Source organism: Marmota monax, unplaced genomic scaffold (genome assembly GCF_021218885.2).
Source record: "Marmota monax isolate L192 unplaced genomic scaffold, Marmota_monax_Labrador192_F-V1.1 WCK01_AAM20220418_F8-fsc00061, whole genome shotgun sequence".
NCBI lineage: Eukaryota > Metazoa > Chordata > Mammalia > Rodentia > Sciuridae > Marmota > Marmota monax.
Window position 1 is genome coordinate 19,175,364 of NW_026695230.1, and position 18,013 is coordinate 19,193,376.

The 18,013-nt window shown below is 35.2% G+C and overlaps 1 protein-coding gene across 3 annotated transcripts in view; it reads left to right on the forward strand.

Moving 5' to 3' along the window:
• Positions 1-18,013, forward strand: part of LOC124088584 (interferon-induced very large GTPase 1-like) — a 44,188-nt gene that overhangs the window by 13,125 nt on the left and 13,050 nt on the right. The window lies entirely within an intron of this gene.

The window sequence follows — 18,013 nt, forward strand, 5'->3', positions numbered from 1 at the left end:
CCAGAGAAATGATAAGAATTCAGAAAGGATTAGACACCAAGAAGCAAGATAAAGTTTAATACAAACTACAAAAGGCAAGAGAGCATAAAGCACCACATAATTAGCAAGAGAATGAGAACTCTTCGAAGCCGTGTTCCCTGATCACATAATCTAAAGCAGCCTCAAACTATTTATAGCCCATAACATAGTTATTCCTTGCTTACACTTAAAACATTCTGAAATTATTTTGTTTATTCATGTGTTTACTCATGAATAAACAATTATATATTAAAAGGGTCTACTTACCCCCTGTTAATATTTAAACTCTTTAAGGATGGGGATCTAGTTTGTCTTATTTATCAATTAACCCACAACACTAAGAACGTTTCCCAGCATATGGAAGCCCTTGATAAATATGTGTGAAATAGATTCCTGAATTTTTTAGTATCTCTTTGCTAAATCTCTGGTCAGAAGTGAGATTAAATAATCAGTGGATGTGATACATTTATCCTTTCATTATACATTATACCAACAAGCATTTGTTGAGAGACATTCTCATTTCCAATATATGTATATTGGAAATATATATATATATATATATATATATATATATATATATATATATATATATATATATATATATTAAACCTCACACTAAAGAAAACATGAAGAAGGCACAAAATTATAGTCAGGGAGAAATTTGCATTTAAGTGGAATGAAAATATTTGAGTTTGTTCTCTTGTCCAAATTGAGTACAATGCTCAAGATATCTTGGACTTAAGACACAGAAAATAAGGCACAAGGGGAGATGGTTAGGTGCAGGAGGTTAAAGACACTTCTTCCGTGGGTACCAGAGGGAAGAACACAAAGATGAATCTTAATTACAGTCCTAAATTTTAAGGTGGAAATATTTGAAGGTGAGAAAGGCCTGACCAGAAATCTTAGCTATTGTCTGTATTTACAAAGTGAGGTAAGCTAAAGTGAGAGAAGCCTCAATGAATGCTTTGTTTTCCTTCCTAATGCCCTAGCCTCCTCTCTATGCTGTGTATTGGACAACTTCTTACTTATTTCTCCAACCCCATTGTCTAGCAAAGTGCCTGGAAATGAGGAAGGAATCATGTGCATGTAAATTACATGTAAAATTATGAATATGTGATATCTGATTGTGAGGTGTGAAGGATGGAAAAGCCAAAAAATGATTCTCTTTAGGGCCTGAGACACTGAGAAGATTGGAATTTTATAGGTTATTTTTATCCACTATTTATCAATTAGCGTAGATATTCTTTTATATTGGACTTCTTCCTCGCAACTTAATATTGTGAGGTTAATCTATATTTCTGTGTATAGCTGCAATGTTTATTTTCATTTTTCTATACTATTTCATTGTATGAATATATTATAAATGCTTTACTCATTTGGATGTTATTGGGCATTTGAGTTGTTTCCAGAGTGTTACATAAACATTCTCATGGATATGTCTTGAGATCCATGTGTATATATTGAAATATAGTTAGAGGTGGAATTTCTGGGTTATTTCTGCTATTTTATTTTGTGTTTCCATGATTTACTTGTTTTATTTGCATTTGTTCTTCTTTCCTATCTTCTTGTGACTGAGATTTATTTTATTTTATCATCCCATCATGTAGGTCATTATCTCCCTGTTTTGTGTCATGGCTACCCTCCATTGTTATCTGATACATTAAAAAATAATTATCAACTATTCACATAGTTACCCTCACCACCACCAGCACCAAAGACATTGTACCCATTCATCAAATATCATCTCCTGTACTGAACTAGCAGCAATTTTAAATACACTCTGTTCCAATGTTTATATTACATACACATTTTTCATGCTAATAGTTTTTTATTTCTTTATTAATTTGTTTGGTATGTGCTGTTAGGTTCCAAATCAAATTCCTTAAGCATTGTAAAGGCAATGCTTTACTACCACATATTCAGTGTTGCTGTGGAGAAGTAGATATCAGTGTGCCTTATGCTTATCCATAAATAATATAATTTATTTATTTTACTCTTTATTCTAAAAGTATAAAAATTTTCCCAGCACTTATTCAAGCAGAGTAATTATTATTATTAATATTGTGCAACATTTGGTGTATATCTTCAATAACAACAACAACAATTTGGGAACAATTCCTTGTGTCTTTGATTATTTTCACCCATATTCTTAGTGATCTGTCCTCACAATCAGTCAATCAGATTTGGCAATGTTTCTGGAAAAATGCTGTTTGATGTCTCTTTACACTTCAGCCTTTCTGTTTCTTTGTCCTTTGATGTTAAATTCTGGAACAACCCTCAGCTAAACATCTAGCATTCAACTTGAAGCTTCATGTGTATTTTAGCAAATGTTCAGGCAGCAAATATTTCAGCAATTAGCCTCAAATGAGTTGTTTTCAAGCCCAGTTCATCTAGAATGGCAATTTTATTTTTTATACTATCATATTTTCTCCATCAAAAATGTCTCCTTATGATAACCACCTTCAAAATGTGAACGACAATTTGGCAACCTTTATCAAATATGATTTGAGATGTTTACAAAAATTATAGCTCCTGAACAATAGCTAGATATCTCCTGTCAGAACTATAGGTAAAAGCTGGGCACGATGGTGCACACCTGTAATCCCAGAGGCTCTGGAGGCTGAGTTAGGAGGATAAAGACTTCAAAGCCAGCCTCAGCAATAGTGAGGTGCTAAGCATCTCAGTGAGACCCTGTCTCTAAAGAAAATACAAAATAGGATTAGAGTGCACCTGAGTTCAATTCCCTGTACCACAAAAAAAAAAAAAAGAAAAAGAAAAAAGAAAAAAGAGAAGAAAAGAAATCAAAAAACAAAACAAGACAAATCATAAATAGAGCTAGGAATCCACATTTTTAAAAAGTCCAGGTGCTTATTTTGCAAAAATTGCGAACAACTGCACTGAAATATTAACTTAGTCTTTTAATATTAAATTGGCTTAAAACCAAGCCCAATTTTCTAATTTATGAATACACTAGTTGAATCAGTCACAGCTCTGGGAGCATTAGAATTCTAAGCACCTCTCTTACATTGCTGCAATTTTAGCCTTTCCATGACTGAACCTCTCCTTCCCTGCTCTAAATCTATATCCATAGCAGAAGAAAGTTTGATGGAAAGCTAAGAGGAAAAACCTTTGTTTAAAACATTGTCTAAATTTTTCTAGCTTTAAAAAATATGGGCAAAACAGTCTACTTCCAGCTTATAAGTGCCTCTTTATGGGCAACAGTAGCATTGACAACATTTTTCTTCTCTTCCATGTTACTATTACTTCTGTCTCTACTTCATCTCAATTTCCACAACCCAGCACCAGAGGCATACAGGGATGTAAAGAATGACTTACTATACCTTTGGAAACTTTCTGTATGAGTGTCTCATACACAGTTCTTAAATGTACACAGTAATTTATATGTATGTTAATTAGATGAGAGGTCAGTGAAAAAAATATGGACTTAACAAGAATGTAAACCTGTGCCTTGTTATTAGAGTCTTCTTAGAATTGACAAAGTTGGCTTTTATGTCATTACAAAGGATTTCCTTCCAGACACTCTAGCCAAGGGAAAGGGGTTCCTTGTACATTTCTTATCAATTAATGTAACTAACTTCTGGGAAATATACTAACCTGTGTTCTGGAAGTACCTAGTAAATGCCTTGCATAATCCTCATTAAAGATCCTTTGGAAGCTCCATAATGTCCAAGGACTCAGTCTTTAATAAGAGCTAAACATAAGCATTAATGGCTATATTGTTCTTTCTCTGCTCAGTCTCAAGGAATCCTCATACTGCTTTCCATAGTGGTTGTACCAATTTGCAGTCCCACCAGCAATGTATAAGTGAACATTCTTTCCTATATCCTTGACAATATTTATTGTCACTTTTATTCTTGATAATTGCCATCCTGGCTGGGATGAGATGAAATTTCAGTGTAGTTTTGATTTTCATTTCTCTAATTTTTGGAGACGTTGAACATTTTTTTCATATATTTTTTGACCATTTGTATTTCTTCTGCTGTGATGTGCCTGTTCAGTTTCTTAGCCCATTTAGTGATTGCTTATTTTATTTTATTTTTTTGTTGTTAAGTTTTTGAGTTCTTTGTATATCCAGCAGATTAATGCTCTGAGGTGCAGGTGGTAAAGATTGTCTCCCATTCTGTAGCCTCTCTCTTCACATTCTTGATTGTTTCCTATGTGGTAGAGAAGATTTTTAGTTTGATACCATCCTATTTATTGATTCTTCATTTTACTTCTTTTGCTTTTATGAGTCTTATTTAGGAAGTTGGTTCCTAAGATGACATGGTAGAGATTTGGACATAGTCTTTAGTCTATGCACCTCTCCTTCCCTGCTTTAAATATATATCCCTGATCCACTTTAAGTTGGGTTTTGTACAGGGTGAGAGATAGCAGTTCAATTTAATTCTACTACACACTATTTCCAGTTCTCCCAGCACCATTTTTTGAGGAGCTCATTTTTTTTTCTCTGTATGTTTATGGTGACTTTGTCTAATATGAGATAACTGTACTTATATTGTTATGGGTCTGTGTCTTCTATTCTGTTTTATTGGTCATAACATCTGTTTTTGTGCCAATACCATGCTGTTTTTATTATGATAGCTCTGTAGTATAATTCAAGGTCTGGTATCATGATGCCTACTGTGTCACTTTTCTTGCTAAGGATTCCTTTGGCCCTTCTTGGCCTTATATTTTTCCAAATGAATTTCATGACTGCCTTTTCTATTTCTATGAACAATATCATTGGAATTTCAATAGGGATCACATTAAATTTGTATATAACTTTTGGTAGTATGACCATTTTGGCAATATTAATTCTGCCTATCCTAGATCATGGGAGGTCCTTTCATCTTCTAAGGCCTTCCTCAATTCCTTTTTTTAGTGTTCTGTAGATTTGGTTGTAGAAGTGTTTCACCTCTTTTGTTAGATTGATTCCCCAATTTTTTAGGCTGTTTTGATGGTTTAGTTTCCTGATTTCTCTTTCTGTTGATTCATCATTGGTGTTTAGGAACACAATTGATTTATGGATGTTAATTTTATATCCTGTTACATTATTGAATTCATTTCTGAGTTCCAGAAGGTCTTTTGGTGGAGATTTTTAGGTCTCCTGAATACAGATTTATGTTGTTGGAAGTAGGGATAATTTCAGTTCTTCTTTTCCTACTTATTGCCTTTAATTTCATTCTTTTGTCTAATTTTTCTGGCTAGGTTTTCAAAGACTATGTTAAATAGGAGTGATAAAAGAGTGTTACCCTGTTTCATTCAAGGTTTCAGAGGGAATGCTTTCATTTTTTCTCCATTTAGAATGATGGTGGCCTTGGATTTAGTATATATAGCTTTTATAATGTTGAGGAAGATCCCTAGTATTCCTAGTTTTTCTAGTATTTTAAGCAGGAATGGATGCTGAATTTTGTCAAATGCTTTTTTCTGCATCCATTGAGATAATAATTTGATTTTTGTCCTTAAGTCAATTTATGTGAAGAATTACATTTATTGATTTCAGTATGTTGAACCAGATTTGAATCTGTGGAATTAACACCACTTGCTCATGGCACACATGTTTTTGTATATGGTTTGCCAGGATTTTATTAAGAATTTTTGCATGTATGTTCTTCAAAAATATTAGCTTGAAGTTTTCTTTTCTTGACGTATCTTTGCTGGTTTTGATATAAAATGAGTTTGGAACGATTTCCTCCTTTTTTATTTTATGGAATAATTTGAGGAGTACTGGTGTAACTTCTCCTTTTGAAGGTCTTTTAGAACTCAAATGAGAAGCCATCTGGTCCTGGGCTTTTCTTTGTTGGTAGGCCTTGATTATTTTTTTTCAATTTCATTGCTTGAAATTAATTTGTTTAAATTTTCTATGTCCTCTTGATTCAATTTGGGTAAGTTTTATATCTCTAGAAATTTGTCGATGTCTTCATGATTTTCAATTTTTGGAGTATATATTTTCAAAGTAGTTTTTGATTTTCATCTGTATTTCACTGGTGTCCATGGGGATATTTTCTTCATCATTATGAATTTTAGAAACTTAAGATTTATCTCTCTTTCTCTTTGTCATCTGGCTAAGGATTTGATAATATTTTTTTTTCAAAGAATCAACTTAAAAACGTTTTTGAATTTTTGTTTCAAATTTATTAATTTCTGCTCTGATTATAATTTTTGCTGCTTTTGATGTTGATTTGTTCTTCTTTTTTCTAGGGCTTTGAAATTCAATTTTAGGTTATATAATTGGTGACTTTCTATTCCTTTAATGAATGAGTTCAATGCAATGAACTTTCCACTTAGAACTAACTTCACAGTGTCCCCGAGATTTTGATAAGTTCTGTCACTATTCTCATTTACCTCTAAGTATTTTTTAATTTAATTCTTGATTTCTTCCACTACCCATTGGTTACTCAATATTGTATTATTTAGTTTCCAGGTGTTAGAGTAGGATCTATTTTTTGTTTTATTATTGATTTATAATTTTATTCCATTATTTTATACTAAGATGCAAGGTATTATCTCTATTGGTTTTTTTTTGTATTTGCTTAGAGTTGCTTGTGGTCTAATATATGGCTTAATTTAGAGAAGAATTCATGTGCTGCCAAAAGAATATGTATTCAGTCTTTGATGTATGAAATAGTCTATGTCTTTTAAGTCTAAATTATTAATTGTACTTTTAATTCTGTTGCTTATTTATTTAGGTTTTGTTTCAAAGATCTATTTGGGGGTGAGAGAGGTGTATTAAAGTCATCCAGTATTATTTTGTTGTGTTCTATTTGATTCTTGAATTTATGAAGTGTTTGTTTTATGTACATAGATGCTCCATTATTTGGGGCATAAATATTTAAGACTTTTATATCTTCCTGGTGTATACTCACCTTCACCAGTATGAAATATCCTTCTTTCTCTCTTCTGATTAATTTTGACTTGAAGTCCAATTATTATCTGAAAATAGAAACTTCTGCTTTTTTATGAGATCCATGTGAATAATAAGTTTTTTTTAGCATCCTTTGACCTTTATTCTGTAGAGGTCTTTGTGTATGAGGTGAGTCTTTTAGAGAAAGCATATTTTTGGTCTTGTTTTTAATCCAATCTTCCAGTCCATATCTTCTTATTGATGAGTTTATGTCATTTATTTTCAACATTATTGAGAGATGATTTTTATTCTCTGTCATTTTGGTTTGTTTCTGTTTTTTGATTTGAATTAGTCTCTCCTTTAATTTATTGTTCTTTTAGTGTAGTTCCTCCTCCCTTTGCTGTTTTTTTCTTTTATTTTTCCTTTCTTAACCATGAAATATCATGCTGAGAATGTCCTGAAGTTAGTACAGGCTTTCTAGCTGTGAATTCTTTTAACTTTTGTTTATCATGAAAGATTTTTACTTCATCATAAAAACTGAAGCTTAACTTTGAAGGGTATAGTACTCTTGGTTGGTATCCACTTTTTTGCAGAGCTTGGCATATGTTTTTCTATAACCTCCTAACTTTAAGGGTGTGGTTGAGAAATCATCTGAGATCTGGATTGGTTTCCCGCTAAAAGTAATCTGACATTTTTCTCTGGCAGCCTTTAAAATTATGTCCTTATTCCAAATGTTGGCCATTTTCATACTAATGTGCCTTGATATGGGTCTATTGTAATTTTGTATACTTGGGTTTCTGTATGCCTCCTGTATTTGATTTTTCCACTTCATTCTTAAGATTTGGGAAAGTTTTAGACATTATTTTATTGTAAAGATTATACATTCCTTTGATTTCTATTCCTGAGTCGTCTTCTATTTCAATAAATCTTAAGTTTGGTCTTTTCATGTTATCCCATATTTCTTGGAAGTTTTGTTCATGGTCTCTTAAACATCCTTTCTCCATGGTCAATTTTATTTTCTAAAGTATATATTTTGCCTTTATTGCCTGAAACTCTGTCTTCCAATTGTTCTAGTATGCTGGTAGTGCCTTTCAATTAATTTTTAATTAGGTTTATTGATTCCTTCATTTTGAGAATTTCTTCTTTTTTTTCAGTGTCTCTATCCCTTTGTTGAAGTGATATTCACTTCCTGTATTTTCTCCATTATATTGTCTTTTACCTCACTTATCAACTTAAGTATGAACATTCTAAACTCCTTCTCTGTCATTTTTTTCACTATAATATTAATGGATTCTATTATTGAATTATGTTGGCTTGTTGGAGGCAGTTTGTTTCCTTGCTTTTTCATGTTGTTTATATGTCTGCCCATTTGACAGTATGGTTTTGAGGCAGTAGAGACTTTACCCTGTGTATTTACAGGGACTTAGAAGGTTTCCAGTACCTCACAGTTTAGATGGAGACAGACATTAATAAGAACCAATGCAGAAACAAACAAACAAACAAATAAAACAAGGCAAACAGTTTATAGTATCAAACCAAATAGTTCTGCTTTATCATCTAAGATGTTAATTGTCCCAATAAATGCAGATGATATGATCAGTTATTACCCATGGTCAAAACAGTAATTTTACAAATGGGTTTATAATTTAAAATTGTAAACAAAAATTGAAAAGAAACAGTGTAGGATGTAATATTTGTGTGGGTAAATGAGAGAAAATAGAAGTAGAAAACAGAGGATGAAGGAAAGACAGAACAATAATGTTTGCCTGTTAGCAGAGAAAAAGAGACAGAGACTCTAGAGAGATAAGTGAGAGAAAAAGTATGTAGAATAGAAATTCAGAAATTAATAGTAATAATAAAAATAAAAATAATAATAAAAGTGTACAAGTACAAAACTGATATATTCTAATCAAACAGTGTAGTTCTCAAAATATTGATCAATGAAAAATAATAGCCTTAAGAATTCATAGGAATGATAAATAATCAAACAAAACTAGGTATGAGAATGTATAAATAAATGTCCATAAATCATTCAGGTTACAATTGAATAGTGAGTGAGAAAAATAAGCAAAACAAAACAAACCCTAAAATAAAGCACAGGATCTTAATGAAAAGTTAGGGAACTATTTCCATTGTACTTCCAAATAGTCTTCTCAGTTGTGTCAGGTAGAGTTGCTGGAGTGATGGGAGATCCCATATGCAGGACTCCTAGGGGCAGAGTTTGGGCTTAGATAGTCTCCAAGCTGTTCCTTGGATTGATCTGAAGATTTTAAATCAGTGCACCTCCTAGTTTGGGGCAGTTTCTTGGCCATGCTGGGAGACTTTCCCCCAGGAAAAAACCCTGGTTTTCACTCTTGTGGTAGAGTTGCCAATTCTTGATCCCCTCAGACATGTGCTGTTTTTAGACATCTCAGTTTCAGTCTCTGAACTCACTCAATTTCCCCCTCACCCTTTAAAATTCTTGGCCTGGTGTGACTTTCCCAGCCCAGCCTACAAGCAGCCCATCTTATAAGCTGCCTTTCTGGAAGAAGAGGAGGGGGGAATCCAGGTGTGTTTTCCTGACTGGTTTTCCCCTATTTAAATGTGCTCCACTTTTGATTTTCTTCTGGTCTCTTAGACACACACTATGCCATGTGTTGTGGGTTTCCAAAACTGTTTTTCAGTTTAAGCACACTTGTAATTATTCAGATGCCCTGGATGCTGTTCCTCCTTGCTGGAGCTGCAAAATGGACTCTTCCCCTGAGTCTCCTGGTCACCAGGAAAGAGTTGGTTTCTTCTTTTCTATCTGACTGCACAACAGTGTTGTGTAAAGAATCTTTAAGATTAGTCATGCAGTGTCTTTGATCTCTGTTCTCTTTGTATCCATACATAACTCAGACCTCCTAAATTTGGGGGTTCCTTTAATTGACATATGGCACCACTATTTTAGCACTGGGGGAGGGTTGGTATGGCATCTGCAGCCACCACAACTGGTGACTGCAGCAGCATTGGGGATTTTTTAAAATTTTGTTATATCCAATGGCCTGATTCTGCAATCTGTTTTGATTATCCAGAGTTAATTCCCCAAAAGGTTCCCCCTCTCACATTGCAGAGTCTAAATTCATGGCTTCACACCATTGAGAAACCAGAAAAGCTACTCTCTCTAATCTGCCATTTTTTTCTCCCTCTATAATCAATTTTGAAATATTCAAAATAAAGATCATCTAGGTTGAGATGAATTTCATCTGGAAAAAATCCCTTAAAAGAGAGACTGGGTCCTTACAAAAGAGACTAGGCAAATACTTTTCTCTCTTGGTGGCTAGAATAAGTAAGATGCCATGTTGTGAGAAGGAACTGTGGGCAGTCTCCAGGAGCTGAGATCAGTACAGATGGCAGCCAGAAAGAAAATGGGAATCCCAGTCCCATAACTTTTAAGAATGAATTCTGCCTGCAGGTATAAGCTTAGATACAGTTTCATTCCAGTTAATCCAACAGATGAGAAAATACTTCAGTTCAAACCTTCATTGGAGGATTGTGAGACCCTGAGCAGAGGAATCATTCAAGCAATTCTCTTTACCAATGGGCTAAGGATTCTTTTGATAAATATGTACAGAAATTTGGAAAAGACAAATTTGCGACTATTTTGGTGACATCAGCTATGAGCCATCGGTGCTGGGGCTCTTGGCCATTAGTGTTGGCAGCTATCCAAGTTGCTCTCAGCAACTTAGTCAGCAACTCCTCACAATGCTCCTCAGCCAGAGCTAATCATCCCTAGTGACAATTCTGAAGCCAGAGCTAACAGCTTTCAGAGCTATTGATCTTTCTCTGAAGCTCTTCAATCTATCTAGCTGCATGGTATTCTCGGCATTAGCAACCTTGGTATTACCAGCTTTTAGTGCAAAGAGCTCACCATTCCACACTATTTATAGAAATATTGAAAACACAATATAAACTCATCCAAAAAAGGTTTTATTGGGGTTTATGCTGAATCACAGAAGGTGGGTAGTGCAGTGAAGGAGCTCCCTAATTGACCCAGTGAGACTGAGAAGAATGCTGTTTCTATAGACAAAAAGGGCAGATCCAAGTATGTGCATAGCTTCTTTCCTGTTAATCTCAGGCTCTCTGAACTGTAGTGCCAGTCTATGCAGACATACTGGGATCAACTGTCCTGTCTCTCATGTGGCTGAGATGCTATTTATATACCAGAATGGCAACAACTGAAGCAGCAGTAAGGTGGGAAGAGATATCCAGAGTGGTTGTAGGTAGTCATCTGAGGTGGTTGCAGGGTCTGAAGCTGCAGCAAATAAAGTAAAGTGCCCCCTGAGACACCTTAGACACCCGGAGAAATTAGTTGTCAGGATGACAACTTGGCTGGACTGCTACAGAAGTAGTCACTAGATTGGCAATTCCCATGGTTTCTATGGTGGTGGTGGGAATGAAGGCAAGTTGCTGCTGCCTTCTGACTTCAGAAGCAGTGGTGTTGATCAGCAACCATAAATACTTGCCTTTGCTCATCACTCCAGAGTAGCTGAGGCTGCAGCCTTGTATTGCAGATGGCATGGCCCCAGCTCTGATCCTTGTGCTAACTTCACCCTGCACTACAGGCAAAGTGCAGCCATGGGGCTGTATCTTAGGATGGCAGTAGGTATAGTGGGGGTGTACCAGGGAGAGACTTGACATTTATCAGTTGAACAACTAGGCCAGAGATGGCCCCTGCCACAAATTACCTAGCAGATTTAGCTATTTAAAATGAAAGAATAGAATAATACACTCAGGACCTTCTAAAATGCAATGATTAGAGGTAAAGAAGTTTGTATTAATGATAATATAGTTACAAAGCACTTCACTTGTTATGTATTACCCACAGAGAATAAAATCCTGGATTCTAAAAAAAAGTTTCAATACATGCTGACATTCTTCTTTAGTAACTTCAACTCAGCACTTATTCTTCAACTCAATGCTTTTATAAGGAATGAGGTTAGTATCCCTTGGAGAGGGTCAGGCCTATTTTGTCTCAGTGCTTGGACTCCTCAAAGAAACTTTGATTTTTGTGTGTTGTTTCAAGGTAATAAGTATATGCTATTTAGTTACAAAGTGATATAAAAATAGCATAGGTCTTAGTCATGGAGAAATTCAGTGCTGCTATAGCAAACAGTGAAAATTATGGGTGAATATTTGGAATAAGTCTAGTGGCTGGAGACTAGAAGAATGTTGAGGAACATGACAGAGAATTTTAAAAGGAGCTTAAATAGAGCATTAGTAGAAACCTAGATTCAGAATGCTGCAGTGGTGCTCGGGAAAAAGTACAGAACATATTATCAGAACAGGAGGAAAAAGACCCTTGTTATGTTGTGACAGAAAGCCTTGCAAAATTATGTCCTGAAGTTATGTAGAATCTATAAGTGATCAATTGGTTATGTAGGTAAGGAATTTCCAAAGGGTTGAAGTGACTCCAGATTTCTTCCTGCTGAATCTAATAAAATGTGAGAGGAGAAAGTTGAATTGAGGAAAGGATTGCCAAACAAAGAGAAACCAGGAATATATAATGTTGAATTTCTCATCCACTCCAAAATGTCAAACACATTAGTATTGAGACTCAGTCATGAGTTTCTGAATCATAAGTTTGTTGAATCTTTTCCTAAAAACTCAGAAATATCAAAAAGTTAGAATAAGCAGGTACAAAAATTACTATTTCAAGAAAATGATATTTTGCCTCACAGATACAAATCAAACCAGAAATCCTCAAGAAAGCTTTAGGACACTGTCTCTTACCAACCTCAGTAGGAGGCCAGGGAATAGGAGAGTTTACTCCAAAATTACCTATGAATATGACTAGCATCTAATGGACTAAGCTCAGTGAAATACACAGAAGCCTCACAAGTTCTTGAGAACATTAGTATAACAGAAACAATGTCAACTGACCTGAAAGACAAAAAAAAAAAAAAAACATAAAATAAAAAGAGGTTGCAAGACCCTGATATGCAATGGAATCTGGAAATCAACTTTCTTGTCTTCCACCTGAGGATGACAGCCTTTTGTATTTGTTTAACATATCATGGTTTCTTTTTTGTTGTTGTTGGAGTAGGGTACCAGGAATTGAACTCAAGGATACTCAGCCACTGAGTCACATCCCCAGCCCTTTTTTGTATTTTATTTAGAGACAGGATCTCACTGAGTTGTTTAGTACCTGGCTATTGATGAGGCTGGCTTTAAACTCCTGCTTCAGCTTCCTGAGCCACTGAGATTACAGGCATGTGCCACAATGCCTGGCAACATATCCTGGTTTCAGAATTAATAATATGAATGATGATCAGGCTGGGAGCAGGATACATTCATAGATTTACCTAAAAAGAGGAGACATTCACTTTCAGCAATGCTTTAAGCAAAATCCCCATTTATCCCTCCCTGCCAGTGAGAATGAAAAAACCTACTTAGTCACCAGGACTTCTGTGTGTGAGCATATTTTTTTTGTTGTTGCAATGTATAGGCCTATTTCTTCATTTCTGTCCTTTCATTTAATTAAATATTTAAAATTCTTGAATCATCTGTAGCTATGTTGGGAGCAGCTACATAAAGTGGAGAGATTATCTTATTGTAATCTATGACAGTGCTCCAAATTCCATCTGTATTTCTTACCAGGCACAAATGGAAATTAAAAGGATTGTCAGTTGGGCAAATTATGTTTACATTAGCCAAGTATCATTTGGTGGCAACTACCCAACCAGTGGGAGGATGTGTTGCATCCCCCTTTAAATGGCTTTCCAGCTAACATGGGCTTAATCTCCCAACAATACAGACAGAACTCACCTAAGATAATTTGAAGGCATTTACCCTACATCAATAATAATAATATTATACCATTCAACATTACCTTACATTCAGGAATGAGAAGTATGAGCACCAGGAAGAGAGTGAGCAACAGATTTCTAAACCATAGCATTAGGGCTATGGCTCAAACTCTCACTGTATTCATCAGTAGCAGTTAACCCATGTGAGAATTTTTTAACCTTACCATATATCCACATGAATTTAGATCCTATGTACACAAAGGCTGTTACTCTCCAAATATTTTTTGGAGACCAGTGTATTGCCAATTCTATATAAGGCCTCTAGTGCCGAGACATGGCTCAAACCCTAGAATACTGACCTTTACCACCTAATTCTCCCACAAACAACTGTTCAAAGACTTATCAAGGGAGCCATGCATTCTTCTTTTATTATATCTCCTAAATTTGTTGACATTTCTGAGTAGAAAGATGTCAAGTTACTAATGACCCTACATTCATCAGCAGCACTGCAGTAAAGGTGCCAATGTAAGCAGGGTGGGGAGTTAATAAAGTCATTTTATACACTTTGATACCATTCAACTTTATCCCGTCTACTCCAGTGTTCATGCTGGTATACTTTCTCATTTTCTGCCTGAAGTTGGACCCCAACTCTACCAGCTGTGCTGGGGTGTATGAACTCATGGTAGTATACAAATACCTGTTTGTAGCAAGGAGCAGATTTGAATCATCCCCGTTAGGCCATTCCCCCTGGATCTTTAACCTTTGAGCCATTATTGGTCTAGCCTTATGAGGGCTCCACTAATTGAGGCTCCTCCTTTTTTTCCCATAGAGGCAAGGTCCCTGCTGCTCCACATGCAGCTGAAGCTGGGCCCTAGAACTGTTTGTCTTATATGATTGTCCCTGCCTTTCACTCTAGATCTCTAAGTCTGATAGAAAAAAACTACAATTTTTATATTTTAGACATCAGTTCTTGAACAAAATCTGGGTGTCTATATTCCTCCTGGGCTATTGTTTATATTGGTCATCCCCTTACACATTTATACAAATGGGTACTGCCATAGCCAGCATTGTCCTGCCCCAATGCTGGATGTTTGGCCAAATGAAGTAACCTATTAGTTATTAAAAGGGGAAAACATTCCCATCCCCAGATCATAACCTCTAGGTGCCAGCAGCCTGGGTTCTACTGCTGCCACATTCTCTTCAACCAGCAGGCAGAAGAGAGTCTGCCTGAGGCAGGGGTAGGCTTGAAGTTAGGATAGAAGCTCAGACCTTTGGAGTCGCACCTCCCCTACTCAAAAATTATTTCTCCCCATTCTACTCAGCTTCCCCAGCTTCTTCCTCTAGTCTGAGGCCAGCATCTCCAAACAGTGTTTTCCAGTAGGGATAACCCAAAACTCCCTGGACCTAGGGCCAGTGCTAGAAGCAGGTCAAGATGAAGTGCCAGCCAGCTGCAATTGAGTTAAAATGATTTATTGCTTTCTTAATTTTTCCTTTTGGTGTTCTGCTATATTTTTGCACTGAAGACTGTGGGTTTTTTGTTTTTTACCATTATCTTAGTTCCAAGTCATTCAGATTATTTATCATGTAATTACATAAATATGAATGCCTGCATATACAAAATGTCCTTCCTTTTTGTGACTTCTGGCAGAACAACTACAAGTGCAATATTTTATAATAATTCAGAATAATATTCAACAGCAATCTTTTCTCATTTTCCAAATCATGCATCTTTCAGACTGTGTTAAAGTAACATAGCATCTTTTGCTTAGTCAAACTTTAAAGCTTTATGTGACCCATTGGGCCAAACTCGTTTCTAGAGACCACTAGCAAAAATGGACATGGTGTTGCCCATATCTTCAAGGGCCAGAAACAGATATAACAAAAGCACATATATAGACAAGGAGGGTGATTTAGTCAGCCTTATCATTGCTAGGACCAAAAGACCTAGCAAGAACAATTTTAGAGGAAGAAAATTTTATTTTGGGGCCTCACAATTTAAGAATTCTAAGTATTTAGACAACCTACTTTATTCCTTGGGTCCTGCAGTGAAACAGGATGTCAGGATTGACGTTTATGGTAGAGAACAGAACAACAAGAAGCAGAGAGAAAGATAGAGACTCCACTCTCCAGTGACAAAATATATATCCCAAAGTCACATCCCCAATGACCCAGCTCTTTCAGCCACACCCTACATACCTTCAGTTACCACCCAGTTAATCTCAATCAAGGAATTCAGTCACTGATTGAGTTAAGGCTTACATAGCCCAATCATTTCACTTCTAACTTTCTTGCATTGTTTCACACATGATATTTTGGAGGACACCTTATATCCAGCCCATAAAGGGGATTCCCAAAATCAAGGCTAACAAATTGGAAACCTTTAAAACAGACCAACTAGATGAGGACAAATTACATAGTTTCCCTACTCCCACTGAATTATAATTCCTGCACCTGAGACTCACATATGTCCCCACAAAGAGATATGAGATGTTTCAGTGAAGGAGAACCAGGTGTATAAATTCAAGGGTCTTGGCATACACACATAGGACTTACCAATTTGCTAAGGCATAGACCAAGGCATAGCAAATTTATCTCAAGTGAAAGAAAAATCTAAAAGACTGTGTGTAGGGAATGAAAAGAAATATATATAAAAGGAGTTTTAACATCAAGAATACAAATAATAATTGCTGATGAGGATGTGAGGGAAAACAATACATTTATAAATATGCATTTATATATTATTGTTGAAATGGTAAATTAGTACATACACTTAAGAATGTAGTATGGAGAATTTTTCAAAGACTAGGAATGGAATAACTATATGACTCTTGTGTACCACACCTATTTATCCAAAATAACTAAAATCAGCATACTAGAGTGATATATGTATGCCAATGTTTAGAGCAGTGAAATTCACAATACAATAACCAAGTTATTGAGTCAGCCTAGGTGTTTGTTAACAGGAAAATAGATAAAGAAAATGCAGTATATACACAATTGACTTTTATTCAACCATAAAGAAAAGTAAAATTATGTCATTTGATGGTCAATGAATGGAATTAAGAACATCATGCTAAGTGAAATAAGCCAGCTCCAGAAAGGCAAAGATTGAATGTTGTCTCTGCCTAGAGAAAGCCAGAGAGAAAAAAAGTAATGAATCTTAAATAAAGGATCTCATAAAAATAGATGTGAGAACAATAGAATAGATAGAGGGGAGAAAGAGGAGAGGAAGAGGTGATGGCATAGGGTAGTACTGGAGAACAAAATCTATCAGACTAAGCTACCCAGGCATGACTATACCACAACAAAGAATCTGAACCTTTTATATTACACTAATTAAAATAATAATAACAACAATCATAATAATAATAGAGGGGAGATCAATAGAGTAGAGCAAGTAGATCAGTGGAGGATCTATGGGAAAGGAAGGTATCAATGAATGAGATTGATCAAATTATGTGCATGTTTGAATAAGCATAATGACTACTCTCACTATTATATATAATTATAATGTACCAATAAAAATTTAAAAATCAAAATGGATGGCATTGGAGAAGATAATGCTAAGTGAAGTTAGCCAATACCAAAAAAAAAAAAAAAAAACAAATGCCAAATGTTTTCTCTGATATAAGGAAGCTGAGTTATAGTGGGGTATGGAGGGAGAGCATGGGAGGGAGAGCATCATAGATGAATTCTAGATAGGGAAGAGGGGTGGGAGGGAAAGGGAGAGGCAGGAATTAGCAAGGATGGTGGAATGTGATAGACATCATTATGCAAAGTACATGTAATTGAATTGAAGACATGAATTGATGTGAACATACTTTATATACAAATAGAGGTATGAAAAATTGTTCTATATGTGTAATAAGAATTGTGATGCATTCCGCTGTCAGGTATTTAAAAAATAAAACCAATAAAAAAATTTAACTAAAAAGAGAGACTTAATGGGGTAGGTTAAAAAGACATGGTGTAATAAATTTACATTCATAGGAAGACAAGTGTATAGGATACTCATTGAGCAGGGATGCTAGTGCCATTGATGGGATAGGTAGAATAAAAGGAAAAAAACCTGAATAATGTATAAACTTGAAAGAAATGAAACTATATCTCATCTACAATCAAAGGATATGTGCTGAAGATGGAGTGGGTGCAGAACACTAATAAAATCCAGATTGAGGAGAGTCTGGAGATGTATATACATATATTTGAATGACATCCATATATAAATAATTGTTCATATAATGGAAAGACAGTATTAACTCAGTAAAGATGAAACAAAGTAGTGATCTAGAAGTGTAAAAAATGTTAGAAGTTCATTTTAAAGGACAAGAGAACAAATAGGCATTAAATATCCTAAAAAGAACTGACAGAGTGATAGGAATGA